The sequence below is a fragment of the Bufo bufo genome, chromosome 6, assembly GCF_905171765.1.
Source record: "Bufo bufo chromosome 6, aBufBuf1.1, whole genome shotgun sequence".
NCBI lineage: Eukaryota > Metazoa > Chordata > Amphibia > Anura > Bufonidae > Bufo > Bufo bufo.
In genome coordinates this window covers 412004407-412024673 of record NC_053394.1, presented here as the reverse complement: position 1 = coordinate 412024673, position 20267 = coordinate 412004407, and the positions used below count along the sequence as shown (strand labels likewise).

The 20267-nt window shown below is 44.0% G+C and overlaps 10 non-coding genes and 1 pseudogene across 10 annotated transcripts; all 11 read left to right on the top strand.

Annotated features, from left to right (window-relative positions):
• The first annotated feature begins 737 nt into the window (after positions 1 to 737).
• On the top strand, positions 738 to 928 carry LOC121006233. Its single transcript, XR_005780097.1, has one exon. It is a non-coding gene; the product is annotated as a U2 spliceosomal RNA (small nuclear RNA).
• Positions 929 to 1958: 1030 nt separating this feature from the next.
• LOC121006232 lies at positions 1959 to 2149 on the top strand. The gene has a single exon (XR_005780096.1). It is a non-coding gene; the product is annotated as a U2 spliceosomal RNA (small nuclear RNA).
• A 5922-nt stretch (positions 2150 to 8071) lies between these two features.
• Positions 8072 to 8266, top strand: LOC121006463. Its single transcript, XR_005780290.1, has one exon. It is a non-coding gene; the product is annotated as a U2 spliceosomal RNA (small nuclear RNA).
• A 1031-nt stretch (positions 8267 to 9297) lies between these two features.
• Positions 9298 to 9488, top strand: LOC121006231. Its single transcript, XR_005780095.1, has one exon. It is a non-coding gene; the product is annotated as a U2 spliceosomal RNA (small nuclear RNA).
• Positions 9489 to 12117: 2629 nt separating this feature from the next.
• On the top strand, positions 12118 to 12336 carry LOC121006480 (annotated as a pseudogene).
• Positions 12337 to 13369: 1033 nt separating this feature from the next.
• On the top strand, positions 13370 to 13560 carry LOC121006230. Its single transcript, XR_005780094.1, has one exon. It is a non-coding gene; the product is annotated as a U2 spliceosomal RNA (small nuclear RNA).
• Positions 13561 to 14593: 1033 nt separating this feature from the next.
• LOC121006229 lies at positions 14594 to 14784 on the top strand. Its single transcript, XR_005780093.1, has one exon. It is a non-coding gene; the product is annotated as a U2 spliceosomal RNA (small nuclear RNA).
• A 1033-nt stretch (positions 14785 to 15817) lies between these two features.
• Positions 15818 to 16008, top strand: LOC121006228. The gene has a single exon (XR_005780092.1). It is a non-coding gene; the product is annotated as a U2 spliceosomal RNA (small nuclear RNA).
• A 1034-nt stretch (positions 16009 to 17042) lies between these two features.
• Positions 17043 to 17233, top strand: LOC121006227. The gene has a single exon (XR_005780091.1). It is a non-coding gene; the product is annotated as a U2 spliceosomal RNA (small nuclear RNA).
• A 1033-nt stretch (positions 17234 to 18266) lies between these two features.
• On the top strand, positions 18267 to 18457 carry LOC121006226. Its single transcript, XR_005780090.1, has one exon. It is a non-coding gene; the product is annotated as a U2 spliceosomal RNA (small nuclear RNA).
• Positions 18458 to 19493: 1036 nt separating this feature from the next.
• LOC121006225 lies at positions 19494 to 19684 on the top strand. Its single transcript, XR_005780089.1, has one exon. It is a non-coding gene; the product is annotated as a U2 spliceosomal RNA (small nuclear RNA).
• Positions 19685 to 20267: the final 583 nt, after the last annotated feature.

The window sequence follows — 20267 nt, the reverse complement described above, 5'->3', positions numbered from 1 at the left end:
GAATTGTTTGGACCTCCCCTCCTCCACGTTTGATTTGGGCCTGTTGTGCACACCTCGGAGGGTTGCTGAGTCGTCTCTGGCAGGCAATTGACCCTTTTTTGTATCAAGTTGGCTGGATGTAACCATTTAGCTTTTGCAGTGCTTCAATAAATGAGTAAAGTTTGCCTGTGTCTCCCTCTTGTGGATCTTTTGAACTGGATTACTTAGTGGCTAAAAAGTAGCCCAGCACTTCCTATGCAGCTGGACCTACCTTGTCTGTTCAATGGACGGAACACTGCGCGTGTCACAAGAGCCTTGTCAGGTCAAGAGGTCAAAGAGGTCAAGTAAGGTCAGCTATTGGATGACATCACAAGGGCCCTGATGGAACACTCAACAATGGTGCCGTGACATCACAATCAACAATGGTTATCCTTTTTTTTTTTTTTTTTTTTTCCTTTCACTCACTACTATTCCTATCATGCTTTCTGCTTGGCGTGCTTTGGCACCGCACCAGGAATTTCGTGCGAAGAAAAGGCGTGTCCAAAAGTCGCGTGTGGGCGGAGCTATGCAGATAGCAAACACGAAAAGAAGCATGCTGGTGTGACTTCTGTGCGTAGGACGCGCGTGAACGTTTTCCCCGGTTTGTGAGAGAAAGAAGCCTCCCGGACTGTGTATTGGGCTGGGGACAGTAGTCTATTGCCTTCATTAGTGCTCTGCATTGGGGACCATCGGCCTGTACTGCGAACCCTTTTCAGGTTATCGCTTCTCGGCCTTTTGGCTAAGATCAAGTGTAGTATCTGTTCTTATCAGTTTAATATCTGATACGTCCCCTATCTGGGGACCATATATTAAATGGATTTTTCGAACAGGGAGATGGAAAAAGAGCTTGCTCTGTCCACTCCACGCATTGACCTGGTATTGCAGTACCTCCAGGACCGGTGCACCCCTTCTAATCCAGTATGAAAAAACAGAATGAAATTGAAATGGATTGCAAGCATCATCCTTCCAGCCAAGCAAGTGGAAAGTTGTGTGTGTCGTGCCTCCTTCAGCTTCTCCTCTGTCTGCCCAGTCAGTGCAGTGTTGCTTTTTGCATATAATACCTGCATCTAGTCTGTCAATCTCCTAATTGCATCAGCTGTCGGTTGTTTCCAGCACCAAGCAACCCATTCAGCCCCAGTGTCGTCACACACACCCTGGATCCAATTAAGACTGATGATTGGTTAATTGGCTTATCACCTGAATGAATTGTTTGGACCTCCCCTCCTCCACGTTTGATTTGGGCCTGTTGTGCACACCTCGGAGGGTTGCTGAGTCGTCTCTGGCAGGCAATTGACCCTTTTTTGTATCAAGTTGGCTGGATGTAACCATTTAGCTTTTGCAGTGCTTCAATAAATGAGTAAAGTTTGCCTGTGTCTCCCTCTTGTGGATCTTTTGAACTGGATTACTTAGTGGCTAAAAAGTAGCCCAGCACTTCCTATGCAGCTGGACCTACCTTGTCTGTTCAATGGACGGAACACTGCGCGTGTCACAAGAGCCTTGTCAGGTCAAGAGGTCAAAGAGGTCAAGTAAGGTCAGCTATTGGATGACATCACAAGGGCCCTGATGGAACACTCAACAATGGTGCCGTGACATCACAATCAACAATGGTTATCCTTTTTTTTTTTTTTTTTTTTTCCTTTCACTCACTACTATTCCTATCATGCTTTCTGCTTGGCGTGCTTTGGCACCGCACCAGGAATTTCGTGCGAAGAAAAGGCGTGTCCAAAAGTCGCGTGTGGGCGGAGCTATGCAGATAGCAAACACGAAAAGAAGCATGCTGGTGTGACTTCTGTGCGTAGGACGCGCGTGAACGTTTTCCCCGGTTTGTGAGAGAAAGAAGCCTCCCGGACTGTGTATTGGGCTGGGGACAGTAGTCTATTGCCTTCATTAGTGCTCTGCATTGGGGACCATCGGCCTGTACTGCGAACCCTTTTCAGGTTATCGCTTCTCGGCCTTTTGGCTAAGATCAAGTGTAGTATCTGTTCTTATCAGTTTAATATCTGATACGTCCCCTATCTGGGGACCATATATTAAATGGATTTTTCGAACAGGGAGATGGAAAAAGAGCTTGCTCTGTCCACTCCACGCATTGACCTGGTATTGCAGTACCTCCAGGACCGGTGCACCCCTTCTAATCCAGTATGAAAAAACAGAATGAAATTGAAATGGATTGCAAGCATCATCCTTCCAGCCAAGCAAGTGGAAAGTTGTGTGTGTCGTGCCTCCTTCAGCTTCTCCTCTGTCTGCCCAGTCAGTGCAGTGTTGCTTTTTGCATATAATACCTGCATCTAGTCTGTCAATCTCCTAATTGCATCAGCTGTCGGTTGTTTCCAGCACCAAGCAACCCATTCAGCCCCAGTGTCGTCACACACACCCTGGATCCAATTAAGACTGATGATTGGTTAATTGGCTTATCACCTGAATGAATTGTTTGGACCTCCCCTCCTCCACGTTTGATTTGGGCCTGTTGTGCACACCTCGGAGGGTTGCTGAGTCGTCTCTGGCAGGCAATTGACCCTTTTTTGTATCAAGTTGGCTGGATGTAACCATTTAGCTTTTGCAGTGCTTCAATAAATGAGTAAAGTTTGCCTGTGTCTCCCTCTTGTGGATCTTTTGAACTGGATTACTTAGTGGCTAAAAAGTAGCCCAGCACTTCCTATGCAGCTGGACCTACCTTGTCTGTTCAATGGACGGAACACTGCGCGTGTCACAAGAGCCTTGTCAGGTCAAGAGGTCAAAGAGGTCAAGTAAGGTCAGCTATTGGATGACATCACAAGGGCCCTGATGGAACACTCAACAATGGTGCCGTGACATCACAATCAACAATGGTTATCCTTTTTTTTTTTTTTTTTTTTTCCTTTCACTCACTACTATTCCTATCATTCTTTCTGCTTGGCGTGCTTTGGCACCGCACCAGGAATTTCGTGCGAAGAAAAGGCGTGTCCAAAAGTCGCGTGTGGGCGGAGCTATGCAGATAGCAAACACGAAAAGAAGCATGCTGGTGTGACTTCTGTGCGTAGGACGCGCGTGAACGTTTTCCCCGGTTTGTGAGAGAAAGAAGCCTCCCGGACTGTGTATTGGGCTGGGGACAGTAGTCTATTGCCTTCATTAGTGCTCTGCATTGGGGACCATCGGCCTGTACTGCGAACCCTTTTCAGGTTATCGCTTCTCGGCCTTTTGGCTACGATCAAGGCATGCCCGGACGTAGCCAGGGCTGAGGTCGAGGAGGCGATCATGGGTGTCACCATCCGCGCAGCTGGGACCGGAGAATACCGGGTCAAGAACGGTTTTTCTATCGAAATTGAAGATGCGAAGAAGGAAAAATTTACTACAGAATTTCTCGTCAAAGAGGTATTGTTTAAAGCCTTGCATGTAAGCAAAGATGAAATTTTATGCTTGCAGGACCTTAGAAGAGGAAAATTTACTTTAATTTTTGAACATATTGCTTCATGCCACAATCTCCTTGTTTTTCTAAGAAAATTGGAAAATGATCCAGAATATGATGGGGTTACCTTCACAATTCTTTATGGTGATGATGTTCCTTTGGTTGTTTTTCTTTATAATCCTTTTGTGCCTGTGAGTAACATTCAAGTCTTTTTGTCACGATATTGTGAACAAATAAAATATGCACATAAGGTAGTAAGTTCTGAAGGACTATGGACTGGAAAGCACAAATTTTTTGTGAAGTTCAAGCCAGACCTTACAAGTCCTAGTGGGTTTTGTTACCCACCGGCAAACTTTGCCATTGGAAGGGACAGAGGTTTCTTGTTCTTTCCGGGAAATTCATACTTCTGCAGACGTTGCAGAACGTATGGTCATACAATGGAGGAGTGTGTGGCACCCTCGGCCAGATGCGAGAAGTGTAATAAAGAGGGACATGTGGCGAGGGTATGCGACAGTCCTCCAGTATGCAATGTCTGTGGCCAGGAAGGACATTTGTTCAGATTATGTCCTATGAATACTAGACCGAAACATAAGACTTATTCTGAAGCCGCTAGGTCTTGGCCAAAAAAGGCAGATAAAAGGAATGACCCGGTCCCAGAAAGGAGTCAAGAACCAATTGAGGTTGACCCAGACGGACAGAAGGAGTCCGTTGAAAATTTCATAGCGGGTGTTTTGGATGAGCTCCAACCACCTTCAGATATGGAGACTGGTTTGCAGGGAGATGGCGAAGCAGAGTTTCCCTTATCTGACCCACCAGTACTTAATTGGAGTGAGATACAGGAGGGAAGCGAAGCTGGAGGTCAAGGAGATTTCACTAAGGCAAAGAGTTCAGAAGAACATACTCTGGATTTGTCTGTTAAAAGGCCTAGATTGGCTCTTCCTTTTGAAGATATGGAAAGTCCAAGAGATGACAGAACTTATCCAGTCTCTGGTGAAGCCAATGACCAGGCTTTTTTAGGGATAGGAGAGAGAGGAATGAGAGGAGGAGAAATAACAACCGAAGTGCCAGAGGTTTACGGTTACGGCTTCCAGCCAGCAGGAGGAATAGGATGAGGGCAATATGGGGACAAGGGAATTATACCCTCCAAAAAATTAATGTATGGAAGGGAAAATTGGATGTAATATCATATCCTTGAATGTGCGAATGCTAACATCGAAAGCAAGGAGGATGGCAATTTTTGACTATTTAAAGAACTTAGATGCAGATATCCTATGCCTGCAGGAGTGTGGAATATCTGAAGATTTATCTAAAAAGGAATGGGAATATGGAGAGTCGATCTGGTCAGGGTCATTAGGGAATAGGAATACGGGTGTAGGGATTTTGCTAAAAAATAAAAGAATGAGGGTGGAGTCATACACTGTGGTGGAACCTGGAAGATGTGTGTTAGTAATAATTAAGTATGGAGAATGGAAATTTAGAGTAATTAATGTATATGGTTCAACCAAAAAAGAAGAACGTGTGAGTGTATTAGAAAAATTGAATGTGTTCTTGTTGGGAAGAATGGATACGATGTTGATGGGTGATTTCAATTGTGTGATAGAGGGTGAAAAAAAAGATATATCAGGAAACAAGCTGCAACAATTAATTAGTGACTTTTCTCTTTTAGATGTGTCAATAAAGATGTCCGGAAAACCTCCACCAAGTACATACAAGTCAGATAAAGGGAAAATAGAATCCAGAATAGATTTTATGTTTGTCTCAAGGAATATTAAGTGTGTGAAATATGTGCAGGAAGATATCCTTTTTTCAGATCATATGTTGTTGAAAGCTTGTGTGGAAGGTAATGTTAAAAGTATGCATGGGGGGGGGGTTTGGAAATTGAATGTTAATTTATTGAATGATGAAGGGATAATGGATTTGTTCAAAATAGAATATATGGAATGGAAGAAACAGAAAGATTGTTTTGTGAATGTTTTAGGGTGGTGGGATTGGATGAAAAAAAAGGTTAAAATTTTCTTTAGGAGATGGGGCTGTAAAAAGGCGAGGATGTTGAGAGATGAGCATAAAAAATTAAATATGAGGATAGAGTGGTTAAAAAAATTGAGTGGATTAGGTATAAATGTAAGTGATTTAATGAGTAAAGTTAGGAAAGAAATGAAAGAGATAATGGAAAGAAAGGGGAAAGAAATAATTTTCCGTTCAAAAGTAGAATGTTTGGAGGAAAATGAGAAGTGTACTAGGTTTTTCTTTAAAAAAGTATGCGGGAAGAAAGAGGATATGAATGAGATAATGAATGAAGAAGGGCAGTCTGTAAGTGGAATAGAAGTTATAAAAGAAGTTGAGGATTTTTTTACGGTATTGTATGATAAAAAATGGGTGGATAAAAGATTAATGAGAGAAATTGTAGGATGTCTGGATGATACAATAAGTATAGAAGATGCTGAGAAGATAGGTAGTGAAATGACTGTGGAGGAAATAAGGAAAATTATTTTTGAAGCTAGGAAGAATAAGACACCAGGGAAAGATGGTATACCTGTTGAGTTGTATGTGAAAGCTTGGGAATGGATGGGGGAGGATGTTTTTGAAGTATGCAAATATATGTGGCAGAAGGGAGTTGTGGGTGAGACAATGAAAGAAGGTGTGGTTGTCCTGATCTATAAGAAAGGTGAGAAAAAGAGAGTAGAAAATTGGCGCCCTATTACTTTGTTAAATTCAGACTATAAGGTATTTAGTAAATTTTTAGCAAATCGTATGCGGGATGTAGTTGGGAAAGTGGTAAGAGAGGATCAGGTATGTGCTGTTCCTGGGAGGAGAATGACTGATAATTTGATACTGTTGAGAGATGTGATTGGAGATTGTAAAGAAAGAAAGCAGAAGTGTATGGTTTTGTCGATTGATTTTGAGAAAGCGTTTGACCGTGTGTCGCATGTGTTTATGTTTGAGGTCTTGAAAAAAATGGGGTATCCGGAGTCTTTTTTGAAGTGTGTGAGGAGTTTATATGGAGGAGTGTGTAGTGAATTTTTGGTGAATGGGCATTTGAGTAAAAGAATTTGGGTAAAGTCGGGTGTTAGGCAAGGATGTCCAATGTCTCCTGTATTGTTCATAAGTGTGATAGAAGTTCTGATGTGTTTGGTTAGAAAAGATAAAATTATGAGAGGTATGTTAGTTCCGGGAAGTGGGGGCAAATATGTGAATATACTGAGTTATATGGATGATGTGATAATTGTAAATGATAGTGTAGCTGCAATGAGGAGAGGTAAGTTAATTTTGGATCTTTTTTGTGGAGCGTCTGGGTTTTAAGTTAACTGGAATAAGTGCTCGTTTAAATGCTTTGGAGATAGTAGGATAAGAATGGAGGGTGTTAAGTATGAAGAAGGGGCAATGAAAGTGCTAGGTGTATTGTTTAATGATGATCTGAAAGGAAATGAAAGTTGGGATGAGTGTGGGAAAAAGATTGAAAGGAAAATGAATTTTTGGAGACTGAGAGAATTAAGTTTGACAGGGAAAATTTTGATTGTGAAATCGGTTATTATACCGTTAGTATGGTTTGTGTTTGCTATTTTTCCAGTGAATGTGATGAAAGTAAGGAAGATGGAAAAAATGATGTTTACTTTTTTGTGGGGCAGTAGGATGGAGAAATTGAAGCGAGAGTCTGTATATAAGGTTGGAGAGAAAGGAGGTCTGGGGTTTCCAAATTTGGAGATTTATTTGAAGGTATCATATGTGAAGATGTTTGTGTCATTAGATAAGAGTGGGAATAAGTGTGCATGTATGATGAGATATATGGCAGGATGGATGCTGTATGGATTAAGATGGAGGAAAAGAGATGCTAGAGTGCCGGTGGCTTTTAAGTGTCCAGAATGGTATGGGATGGTAGAGAAATTTGTCAGAAAATATGATTTGTTTATGATTAAAATGGATGATTTTAGGAATAGGAAGATAGTAATGAATGAGATATGTAAGAATGAAGTAGCTTGCGATATTTTGGGTTTGAGAGCAAAAGATGCTGTGGAGGTATGGAAGAAACTGTCAGTGAAAGGTGTGTCTAACAGACAAAAAGATATAGTATGGATGAGTTTGCAAAATATCTTGCCGGTCAGAGAAATTCAGAAAAAAAGAGATTTAGTTAATTCTGCGATGTGTCCAAGAGAGGGATGTGGTGCGGATGAGAGTGTGAGACATTTAGGGTGGGATTGTACATATGCACAGCAAGTATGGAAAGGGATGGGAGGTATAGTTAAAGAATTAACTGGAGTAAAACATATGGATTGGAGGGTGGCGTTGTTTGGTGTTGGAGCAAGGGGGAAGAAAAATGTGAGATTATTGTGGTTCATTATGGTATGCGTGATGGAGGGTTTGTGGGATGTGAGGAATTTATTGGTGTTTAAAAGAGAGTCAGTGTCTGCAGAAGAATGTGTGGCTTTAATTCTATCTAGGTTATATATTATTTATCGTTGGGATAGAGAATATGGTGATGGTGAGGATAGTGAGGGAATTTGGAAACATAAGAAGTGGAGGTTTTTGGTTTAGGTGGTTGGTTTGATATACTTGTAATAAAAATATAAAAAGATGAAAAAAAAAAAAAAAGAGGACCATGATGATGAGTAGTCTCAAATTATGCTTGATGATGCGGGTATAAGAGAAAAGAAAATAAGAGCAATTTGATACTTACCCTGAGTGGTACAAAAAAAAAAAAAAAAAAAAAAAAAATCTGTTCTTATCAGTTTAATATCTGATACGTCCCCTATCTGGGGACCATATATTAAATGGATTTTTCGAACAGGGAGATGGAAAAAGAGCTTGCTCTGTCCACTCCACGCATTGACCTGGTATTGCAGTACCTCCAGGACCGGTGCACCCCTTCTAATCCAGTATGAAAAAACAGAATGAAATTGAAATGGATTGCAAGCATCATCCTTCCAGCCAAGCAAGTGGAAAGTTGTGTGTGTCGTGCCTCCTTCAGCTTCTCCTCTGTCTGCCCAGTCAGTGCAGTGTTGCTTTTTGCATATAATACCTGCATCTAGTCTGTCAATCTCCTAATTGCATCAGCTGTCGGTTGTTTCCAGCACCAAGCAACCCATTCAGCCCCAGTGTCGTCACACACACCCTGGATCCAATTAAGACTGATGATTGGTTAATTGGCTTATCACCTGAATGAATTGTTTGGACCTCCCCTCCTCCACGTTTGATTTGGGCCTGTTGTGCACACCTCGGAGGGTTGCTGAGTCGTCTCTGGCAGGCAATTGACCCTTTTTTGTATCAAGTTGGCTGGATGTAACCATTTAGCTTTTGCAGTGCTTCAATAAATGAGTAAAGTTTGCCTGTGTCTCCCTCTTGTGGATCTTTTGAACTGGATTACTTAGTGGCTAAAAAGTAGCCCAGCACTTCCTATGCAGCTGGACCTACCTTGTCTGTTCAATGGACGGAACACTGCGCGTGTCACAAGAGCCTTGTCAGGTCAAGAGGTCAAAGAGGTCAAGTAAGGTCAGCTATTGGATGACATCACAAGGGCCCTGATGGAACACTCAACAATGGTGCCGTGACATCACAATCAACAATGGTTATCCTTTTTTTTTTTTTTTTTTTTTTCCTTTCACTCACTACTATTCCTATCATGCTTTCTGCTTGGCGTGCTTTGGCACCGCACCAGGAATTTCGTGCGAAGAAAAGGCGTGTCCAAAAGTCGCGTGTGGGCGGAGCTATGCAGATAGCAAACACGAAAAGAAGCATGCTGGTGTGACTTCTGTGCGTAGGACGCGCGTGAACGTTTTCCCCGGTTTGTGAGAGAAAGAAGCCTCCCGGACTGTGTATTGGGCTGGGGACAGTAGTCTATTGCCTTCATTAGTGCTCTGCATTGGGGACCATCGGCCTGTACTGCGAACCCTTTTCAGGTTATCGCTTCTCGGCCTTTTGGCTAAGATCAAGTGTAGTATCTGTTCTTATCAGTTTAATATCTGATACGTCCCCTATCTGGGGACCATATATTAAATGGATTTTTCGAACAGGGAGATGGAAAAAGAGCTTGCTCTGTCCACTCCACGCATTGACCTGGTATTGCAGTACCTCCAGGACCGGTGCACCCCTTCTAATCCAGTATGAAAAAACAGAATGAAATTGAAATGGATTGCAAGCATCATCCTTCCAGCCAAGCAAGTGGAAAGTTGTGTGTGTCGTGCCTCCTTCAGCTTCTCCTCTGTCTGCCCAGTCAGTGCAGTGTTGCTTTTTGCATATAATACCTGCATCTAGTCTGTCAATCTCCTAATTGCATCAGCTGTCGGTTGTTTCCAGCACCAAGCAACCCATTCAGCCCCAGTGTCGTCACACACACCCTGGATCCAATTAAGACTGATGATTGGTTAATTGGCTTATCACCTGAATGAATTGTTTGGACCTCCCCTCCTCCACGTTTGATTTGGGCCTGTTGTGCACACCTCGGAGGGTTGCTGAGTCGTCTCTGGCAGGCAATTGACCCTTTTTTGTATCAAGTTGGCTGGATGTAACCATTTAGCTTTTGCAGTGCTTCAATAAATGAGTAAAGTTTGCCTGTGTCTCCCTCTTGTGGATCTTTTGAACTGGATTACTTAGTGGCTAAAAAGTAGCCCAGCACTTCCTATGCAGCTGGACCTACCTTGTCTGTTCAATGGACGGAACACTGCGCGTGTCACAAGAGCCTTGTCAGGTCAAGAGGTCAAAGAGGTCAAGTAAGGTCAGCTATTGGATGACATCACAAGGGCCCTGATGGAACACTCAACAATGGTGCCGTGACATCACAATCAACAATGGTTATCCTTTTTTTTTTTTTTTTTTTTTTCCTTTCACTCACTACTATTCCTATCATGCTTTCTGCTTGGCGTGCTTTGGCACCGCACCAGGAATTTCGTGCGAAGAAAAGGCGTGTCCAAAAGTCGCGTGTGGGCGGAGCTATGCAGATAGCAAACACGAAAAGAAGCATGCTGGTGTGACTTCTGTGCGTAGGACGCGCGTGAACGTTTTCCCCGGTTTGTGAGAGAAAGAAGCCTCCCGGACTGTGTATTGGGCTGGGGACAGTAGTCTATTGCCTTCATTAGTGCTCTGCATTGGGGACCATCGGCCTGTACTGCGAACCCTTTTCAGGTTATCGCTTCTCGGCCTTTTGGCTAAGATCAAGTGTAGGGATACATTGGGTCTTGGTCAGAAGGTGCCTGGGGTACCCGGCTGCTCGGCCTGGGGGGATCGTCTGAGTTCATAGCTCGGACTTCACCCCCCTGCTGCTATTGGGCAGTCGGCTTAGTCCCTGGGCAACGAGGAGCGATCACCTTACCTGCCTGCTGCCTCGGTAGTGGGTGAAGGGCACTGTGTCAGTTCCGGTTTTGCCTGGCGTACCATTGGAGATGGAGATGGAGGTCCCGAATCCAGACGGAGGAGGAGTTCCTGATCCTGATGATGACAGCTTTGGTCCGGGAGAAGTGCCTACGTACCAGCGGATAAGAAATGGAATCCGTTTCCTGCTACAAGACTCACAGAAAAAGGAGAAAGGACTTACTTTCCTTGTTGAGGATATCTTGGTGGGACTGTTTGGCATCCGAAAGGAGCTGATTTTGGCTATATTGGACTTTCATAAAAGAGGGTCTTATGATGTGATCCTCATTACGGAAGAAGTTTGTACCGGAGTACTCAAGAAACTTGAACTTTGCAAGTTAAGCCCAATCTTGGAGGGCGTGGCGGTATTACCGCATTTTCCGAGGAAAAAGAGACTGGTAACAGTACTTATGTATAGTCCTTACGTGTTACAAGAAGATATTATTTCCTTTTTATTAAGGTATTGTGATAAAGTTATCCCAATGGGTAAAGTGTATAACCAATTTGGTATATGGACTATGAAGTGGAAATTTGAAGTTTTGTTGCATGAAAAGGAGGAAGGGGAATTAATCTTCCCACCTGGGAGATTTAAAATTGGAAAAATTAATGGTGATTTATTTTTTAATGGCATGACTGATTTTTGTCGTAATTGCAAGCAATATGGACACATAAAAGATGATTGTACTGAACAATATTGTGCTAACTGTCAATGTATAGGTCATAGTTATGAAAATTGTAAAGAAAAAAAGAAATGCTATTTATGTGGTAAAATTGGTCACGTCTACGCTTCTTGCCCCCAAAAGAAAAAGGGGGAGGGAGGTGGAGAGGTGAGGGGAAAGCGCAAAGGAGTGGAGGAGACAGAAGCTGCTGAGGAGTCAAAAATAAGAAGGACAGTTAAAGAGAATAAGATAGAGGTAAGAGCAAGAAAGGAGTCAGGAGGAAAAATGGATACAGTAGAAAAGGAAAAATCAGAAAGTATGAAAGTGGTGGAAAAACCTAAAAATCCTTTTGAGAGAGGTTCAGAGGAGGAAGTACATAGTCAGAGAGTATGGTCAGAAATAGAAAGTGCACAGAAATCGGGGGTCAAATTACAGGCCTTATTTGCATATGTTAGGAAATCTATAATAGCTGACAAAGTGAGATTTTTTCAGCGTGCTAAGGTTCATCCATATGATCAAATAAAAATTCCAGATATAGTTACAGAAAATACGGAGTTTGATAGACGTAGTCTGTTGCTTATGTCATATTATGCATGGAAAGATGGTGCTAACCCAGATTGGTTTTGAGTTGATATGTTTTGTTTGTTTGTTTAAAAAAAAAAAAAAAAAACGTTAATTTGTATTTTTATGTAAATATGTTTTAATAAAAATTATGACGTCCCCGTTTGGGGGTAAAAAAAAAAAAAAAAAAAAAAAAAAAAAAAAAAAAAAAAAAAAAAAAAATCTGTTCTTATCAGTTTAATATCTGATACGTCCCCTATCTGGGGACCATATATTAAATGGATTTTTCGAACAGGGAGATGGAAAAAGAGCTTGCTCTGTCCACTCCACGCATTGACCTGGTATTGCAGTACCTCCAGGACCGGTGCACCCCTTCTAATCCAGTATGAAAAAACAGAATGAAATTGAAATGGATTGCAAGCATCATCCTTCCAGCCAAGCAAGTGGAAAGTTGTGTGTGTCGTGCCTCCTTCAGCTTCTCCTCTGTCTGCCCAGTCAGTGCAGTGTTGCTTTTTGCATATAATACCTGCATCTAGTCTGTCAATCTCCTAATTGCATCAGCTGTCGGTTGTTTCCAGCACCAAGCAACCCATTCAGCCCAGTCTCCTCACACCCTGGATCCAATTAGGACTGATGATTGGTTAATTGGCTTATCACCTGAATGAATTGTTTGGACCTCCCCTCCTCCACGTTTGATTTGGGCCTGTTGTGCACACCTCGGAGGGTTGCTGAGTCGTCTCTGGCAGGCAATTGACCCTTTTTTGTATCAAGTTGGCTGGATGTAACCATTTAGCTTTTGCAGTGCTTCAATAAATGAGTAAAGTTTGCCTGTGTCTCCCTCTTGTGGATCTTTTGAACTGGATTACTTAGTGGCTAAAAAGTAGCCCAGCACTTCCTATGCAGCTGGACCTACCTTGTCTGTTCAATGGACGGAACACTGCGCGTGTCACAAGAGCCTTGTCAGGTCAAGAGGTCAAAGAGGTCAAGTAAGGTCAGCTATTGGATGACATCACAAGGGCCCTGATGGAACACTCAACAATGGTGCCGTGACATCACAATCAACAATGGTTATCCTTTTTTTTTTTTTTTTTTTTTTTTTTTTTCCTTTCACTCACTACTATTCCTATCATGCTTTCTGCTTGGCGTGCTTTGGCACCGCACCAGGAATTTCGTGCGAAGAAAAGGCGTGTCCAAAAGTCGCGTGTGGGCGGAGCTATGCAGATAGCAAACACGAAAAGAAGCATGCTGGTGTGACTTCTGTGCGTAGGACGCGCGTGAACGTTTTCCCCGGTTTGTGAGAGAAAGAAGCCTCCCGGACTGTGTATTGGGCTGGGGACAGTAGTCTATTGCCTTCATTAGTGCTCTGCATTGGGGACCATCGGCCTGTACTGCGAACCCTTTTCAGGTTATCGCTTCTCGGCCTTTTGGCTAAGATCAAGTGTAGTATCTGTTCTTATCAGTTTAATATCTGATACGTCCCCTATCTGGGGACCATATATTAAATGGATTTTTCGAACAGGGAGATGGAAAAAGAGCTTGCTCTGTCCACTCCACGCATTGACCTGGTATTGCAGTACCTCCAGGACCGGTGCACCCCTTCTAATCCAGTATGAAAAAACAGAATGAAATTGAAATGGATTGCAAGCATCATCCTTCCAGCCAAGCAAGTGGAAAGTTGTGTGTGTCGTGCCTCCTTCAGCTTCTCCTCTGTCTGCCCAGTCAGTGCAGTGTTGCTTTTTGCATATAATACCTGCATCTAGTCTGTCAATCTCCTAATTGCATCAGCTGTCGGTTGTTTCCAGCACCAAGCAACCCATTCAGCCCAGTCTCCTCACACCCTGGATCCAATTAGGACTGATGATTGGTTAATTGGCTTATCACCTGAATGAATTGTTTGGACCTCCCCTCCTCCACGTTTGATTTGGGCCTGTTGTGCACACCTCGGAGGGTTGCTGAGTCGTCTCTGGCAGGCAATTGACCCTTTTTTGTATCAAGTTGGCTGGATGTAACCATTTAGCTTTTGCAGTGCTTCAATAAATGAGTAAAGTTTGCCTGTGTCTCCCTCTTGTGGATCTTTTGAACTGGATTACTTAGTGGCTAAAAAGTAGCCCAGCACTTCCTATGCAGCTGGACCTACCTTGTCTGTTCAATGGACGGAACACTGCGCGTGTCACAAGAGCCTTGTCAGGTCAAGAGGTCAAAGAGGTCAAGTAAGGTCAGCTATTGGATGACATCACAAGGGCCCTGATGGAACACTCAACAATGGTGCCGTGACATCACAATCAACAATGGTTATCCTTTTTTTTTTTTTTTTTTTTTTTTTTTTTCCTTTCACTCACTACTATTCCTATCATGCTTTCTGCTTGGCGTGCTTTGGCACCGCACCAGGAATTTCGTGCGAAGAAAAGGCGTGTCCAAAAGTCGCGTGTGGGCGGAGCTATGCAGATAGCAAACACGAAAAGAAGCATGCTGGTGTGACTTCTGTGCGTAGGACGCGCGTGAACGTTTTCCCCGGTTTGTGAGAGAAAGAAGCCTCCCGGACTGTGTATTGGGCTGGGGACAGTAGTCTATTGCCTTCATTAGTGCTCTGCATTGGGGACCATCGGCCTGTACTGCGAACCCTTTTCAGGTTATCGCTTCTCGGCCTTTTGGCTAAGATCAAGTGTAGTATCTGTTCTTATCAGTTTAATATCTGATACGTCCCCTATCTGGGGACCATATATTAAATGGATTTTTCGAACAGGGAGATGGAAAAAGAGCTTGCTCTGTCCACTCCACGCATTGACCTGGTATTGCAGTACCTCCAGGACCGGTGCACCCCTTCTAATCCAGTATGAAAAAACAGAATGAAATTGAAATGGATTGCAAGCATCATCCTTCCAGCCAAGCAAGTGGAAAGTTGTGTGTGTCGTGCCTCCTTCAGCTTCTCCTCTGTCTGCCCAGTCAGTGCAGTGTTGCTTTTTGCATATAATACCTGCATCTAGTCTGTCAATCTCCTAATTGCATCAGCTGTCGGTTGTTTCCAGCACCAAGCAACCCATTCAGCCCAGTCTCCTCACACCCTGGATCCAATTAGGACTGATGATTGGTTAATTGGCTTATCACCTGAATGAATTGTTTGGACCTCCCCTCCTCCACGTTTGATTTGGGCCTGTTGTGCACACCTCGGAGGGTTGCTGAGTCGTCTCTGGCAGGCAATTGACCCTTTTTTGTATCAAGTTGGCTGGATGTAACCATTTAGCTTTTGCAGTGCTTCAATAAATGAGTAAAGTTTGCCTGTGTCTCCCTCTTGTGGATCTTTTGAACTGGATTACTTAGTGGCTAAAAAGTAGCCCAGCACTTCCTATGCAGCTGGACCTACCTTGTCTGTTCAATGGACGGAACACTGCGCGTGTCACAAGAGCCTTGTCAGGTCAAGAGGTCAAAGAGGTCAAGTAAGGTCAGCTATTGGATGACATCACAAGGGCCCTGATGGAACACTCAACAATGGTGCCGTGACATCACAATCAACAATGGTTATCCTTTTTTTTTTTTTTTTTTTTTTTTTTTTTCCTTTCACTCACTACTATTCCTATCATGCTTTCTGCTTGGCGTGCTTTGGCACCGCACCAGGAATTTCGTGCGAAGAAAAGGCGTGTCCAAAAGTCGCGTGTGGGCGGAGCTATGCAGATAGCAAACACGAAAAGAAGCATGCTGGTGTGACTTCTGTGCGTAGGACGCGCGTGAACGTTTTCCCCGGTTTGTGAGAGAAAGAAGCCTCCCGGACTGTGTATTGGGCTGGGGACAGTAGTCTATTGCCTTCATTAGTGCTCTGCATTGGGGACCATCGGCCTGTACTGCGAACCCTTTTCAGGTTATCGCTTCTCGGCCTTTTGGCTAAGATCAAGTGTAGTATCTGTTCTTATCAGTTTAATATCTGATACGTCCCCTATCTGGGGACCATATATTAAATGGATTTTTCGAACAGGGAGATGGAAAAAGAGCTTGCTCTGTCCACTCCACGCATTGACCTGGTATTGCAGTACCTCCAGGACCGGTGCACCCCTTCTAATCCAGTATGAAAAAACAGAATGAAATTGAAATGGATTGCAAGCATCATCCTTCCAGCCAAGCAAGTGGAAAGTTGTGTGTGTCGTGCCTCCTTCAGCTTCTCCTCTGTCTGCCCAGTCAGTGCAGTGTTGCTTTTTGCATATAATACCTGCATCTAGTCTGTCAATCTCCTAATTGCATCAGCTGTCGGTTGTTTCCAGCACCAAGCAACCCATTCAGCCCAGTCGTCACACACACCCTGGATCCAATTAGGACTGATGATTGGTTAATTGGCTTATCACCTGAATGAATTGTTTGGACCTCCCCTCCTCCACGTTTGATTTGGGCCTGTTGTGCACACCTCGGAGGGTTGCTGAGTCGTCTCTGGCAGGCAATTGACCCTTTTTTGTATCAAGTTGGCTGGATGTAACCATTTAGCTTTTGCAGTGCTTCAATAAATGAGTAAAGTTTGCCTGTGTCTCCCTCTTGTGGATCTTTTGAACTGGATTACTTAGTGGCTAAAAAGTAGCCCAGCACTTCCTATGCAGCTGGACCTACCTTGTCTGTTCAATGGACGGAACACTGCGCGTGTCACAAGAGCCTTGTCAGGTCAAGAGGTCAAAGAGGTCAAGTAAGGTCAGCTATTGGATGACATCACAAGGGCCCTGATGGAACACTCAACAATGGTGCCGTGACATCACAATCAACAATGGTTATCCTTTTTTTTTTTTTTTTTTTTTTTTTTTTCCTTTCACTCACTACTATTCCTATCATGCTTTCTGCTTGGCGTGCTTTGGCACCGCACCAGGAATTTCGTGCGAAGAAAAGGCGTGTCCAAAAGTCGCGTGTGGGCGGAGCTATGCAGATAGCAAACACGAAAAGAAGCATGCTGGTGTGACTTCTGTGCGTAGGACGCGCGTGAACGTTTTCCCCGGTTTGTGAGAGAAAGAAGCCTCCCGGACTGTGTATTGGGCTGGGGACAGTAGTCTATTGCCTTCATTAGTGCTCTGCATTGGGGACCATCGGCCTGTACTGCGAACCCTTTTCAGGTTATCGCTTCTCGGCCTTTTGGCTAAGATCAAGTGTAGTATCTGTTCTTATCAGTTTAATATCTGATACGTCCCCTATCTGGGGACCATATATTAAATGGATTTTTCGAACAGGGAGATGGAAAAAGAGCTTGCTCTGTCCACTCCACGCATTGACCTGGTATTGCAGTACCTCCAGGACCGGTGCACCCCTTCTAATCCAGTATGAAAAAACAGAATGAAATTGAAATGGATTGCAAGCATCATCCTTCCAGCCAAGCAAGTGGAAAGTTGTGTGTGTCGTGCCTCCTTCAGCTTCTCCTCTGTCTGCCCAGTCAGTGCAGTGTTGCTTTTTGCATATAATACCTGCATCTAGTCTGTCAATCTCCTAATTGCATCAGCTGTCGGTTGTTTCCAGCACCAAGCAACCCATTCAGCCCAGGTCGTCCACACACCCTGGATCCAATTAGGACTGATGATTGGTTAATTGGCTTATCACCTGAATGAATTGTTTGGACCTCCCCTCCTCCACGTTTGATTTGGGCCTGTTGTGCACACCTCGGAGGGTTGCTGAGTCGTCTCTGGCAGGCAATTGACCCTTTTTTGTATCAAGTTGGCTGGATGTAACCATTTAGCTTTTGCAGTGCTTCAATAAATGAGTAAAGTTTGCCTGTGTCTCCCTCTTGTGGATCTTTTGAACTGGATTACTTAGTGGCTAAAAAGTAGCCCAGCACTTCCTATGCAGCTGGACCTACCTTGTCTGTTCAATGGACGGAACACTGCGCGTGTCACAAGAGCCTTGTCAGGTCAAGAGGTCAAAGAGGTCAAGTAAGGTCAGCTATTGGATGACATCACAAGGGCCCTGATGGAACACTCAACAATGGTGCCGTGACATCACAATCAACAATGGTTATCCTTTTTTTTTTTTTTTTTTTTTTTTTTTCCTTTCACTCACTACTATTCCTATCATGCTTTCTGCTTGGCGTGCTTTGGCACCGCACCAGGAATTTCGTGCGAAGAAAAGGCGTGTCCAAAAGTCGCGTGTGGGCGGAGCTATGCAGATAGCAAACACGAAAAGAAGCATGCTGGTGTGACTTCTGTGCGTAGGACGCGCGTGAACGTTTTCCCCGGTTTGTGAGAGAAAGAAGCCTCCCGGACTGTGTATTGGGCTGGGGACAGTAGTCTATTGCCTTCATTAGTGCTCTGCATTGGGGACCATCGGCCTGTACTGCGAACCCTTTTCAGGTTATCGCTTCTCGGCCTTTTGGCTAAGATCAAGTGTAGTATCTGTTCTTATCAGTTTAATATCTGATACGTCCCCTATCTGGGGACCATATATTAAATGGATTTTTCGAACAGGGAGATGGAAAAAGAGCTTGCTCTGTCCACTCCACGCATTGACCTGGTATTGCAGTACCTCCAGGACCGGTGCACCCCTTCTAATCCAGTATGAAAAAACAGAATGAAATTGAAATGGATTGCAAGCATCATCCTTCCAGCCAAGCAAGTGGAAAGTTGTGTGTGTCGTGCCTCCTTCAGCTTCTCCTCTGTCTGCCCAGTCAGTGCAGTGTTGCTTTTTGCATATAATACCTGCATCTAGTCTGTCAATCTCCTAATTGCATCAGCTGTCGGTTGTTTCCAGCACCAAGCAACCCATTCAGCCCAGTGTCGTCACACACACCCTGGATCCAATTAAGACTGATGATTGGTTAATTGGCTTATCACCTGAATGAATTGTTTGGACCTCCCCTCCTCCACGTTTGATTTGGGCCTGTTGTGCACACCTCGGAGGGTTGCTGAGTCGTCTCTGGCAGGCAATTGACCCTTTTTTGTATCAAGTTGGCTGGATGTAACCATTTAGCTTTTGCAGTGCTTCAATAAATGAGTAAAGTTTGCCTGTGTCTCCCTCTTGTGGATCTTTTGAACTGGATTACTTAGTGGCTAAAAAGTAGCCCAGCACTTCCTATGCAGCTGGACCTACCTTGTCTGTTCAATGGACGGAACACTGCGCGTGTCACAAGAGCCTTGTCAGGTCAAGAGGTCAAAGAGGTCAAGTAAGGTCAGCTATTGGATGACATCACAAGGGCCCTGATGGAACACTCAACAATGGTGCCGTGACATCACAATCAACAATGGTTATCCTTTTTTTTTTTTTTTTTTTTTTTTTTTTCCTTTCACTCACTACTATTCCTATCATGCTTTCTGCTTGGCGTGCTTTGGCACCGCACCAGGAATTTCGTGCGAAGAAAAGGCGTGTCCAAAAGTCGCGTGTGGGCGGAGCTATGCAGATAGCAAACACGAAAAGAAGCATGCTGGTGTGACTTCTGTGCGTAGGACGCGCGTGAACGTTTTCCCCGGTTTGTGAGAGAAAGAAGCCTCCCGGACTGTGTATTGGGCTGGGGACAGTAGTCTATTGCCTTCATTAGTGCTCTGCATTGGGGACCATCGGCCTGTACTGCGAACCCTTTTCAGGTTATCGCTTCTCGGCCTTTTGGCTAAGATCAAGTGTAGTATCTGTTCTTATCAGTTTAATATCTGATACGTCCCCTATCTGGGGACCATATATTAAATGGATTTTTCGAACAGGGAGATGGAAAAAGAGCTTGCTCTGTCCACTCCACGCATTGACCTGGTATTGCAGTACCTCCAGGACCGGTGCACCCCTTCTAATCCAGTATGAAAAAACAGAATGAAATTGAAATGGATTGCAAGCATCATCCTTCCAGCCAAGCAAGTGGAAAGTTGTGTGTGTCGTGCCTCCTTCAGCTTCTCCTCTGTCTGCCCAGTCAGTGCAGTGTTGCTTTTTGCATATAATACCTGCATCTAGTCTGTCAATCTCCTAATTGCATCAGCTGTCGGTTGTTTCCAGCACCAAGCAACCCATTCAGCCCAGTGTCGTCACACACACCCTGGATCCAATTAAGACTGATGATTGGTTAATTGGCTTATCACCTGAATGAATTGTTTGGACCTCCCCTCCTCCACGTTTGATTTGGGCCTGTTGTGCACACCTCGGAGGGTTGCTGAGTCGTCTCTGGCAGGCAATTGACCCTTTTTTGTATCAAGTTGGCTGGATGTAACCATTTAGCTTTTGCAGTGCTTCAATAAATGAGTAAAGTTTGCCTGTGTCTCCCTCTTGTGGATCTTTTGAACTGGATTACTTAGTGGCTAAAAAGTAGCCCAGCACTTCCTATGCAGCTGGACCTACCTTGTCTGTTCAATGGACGGAACACTGCGCGTGTCACAAGA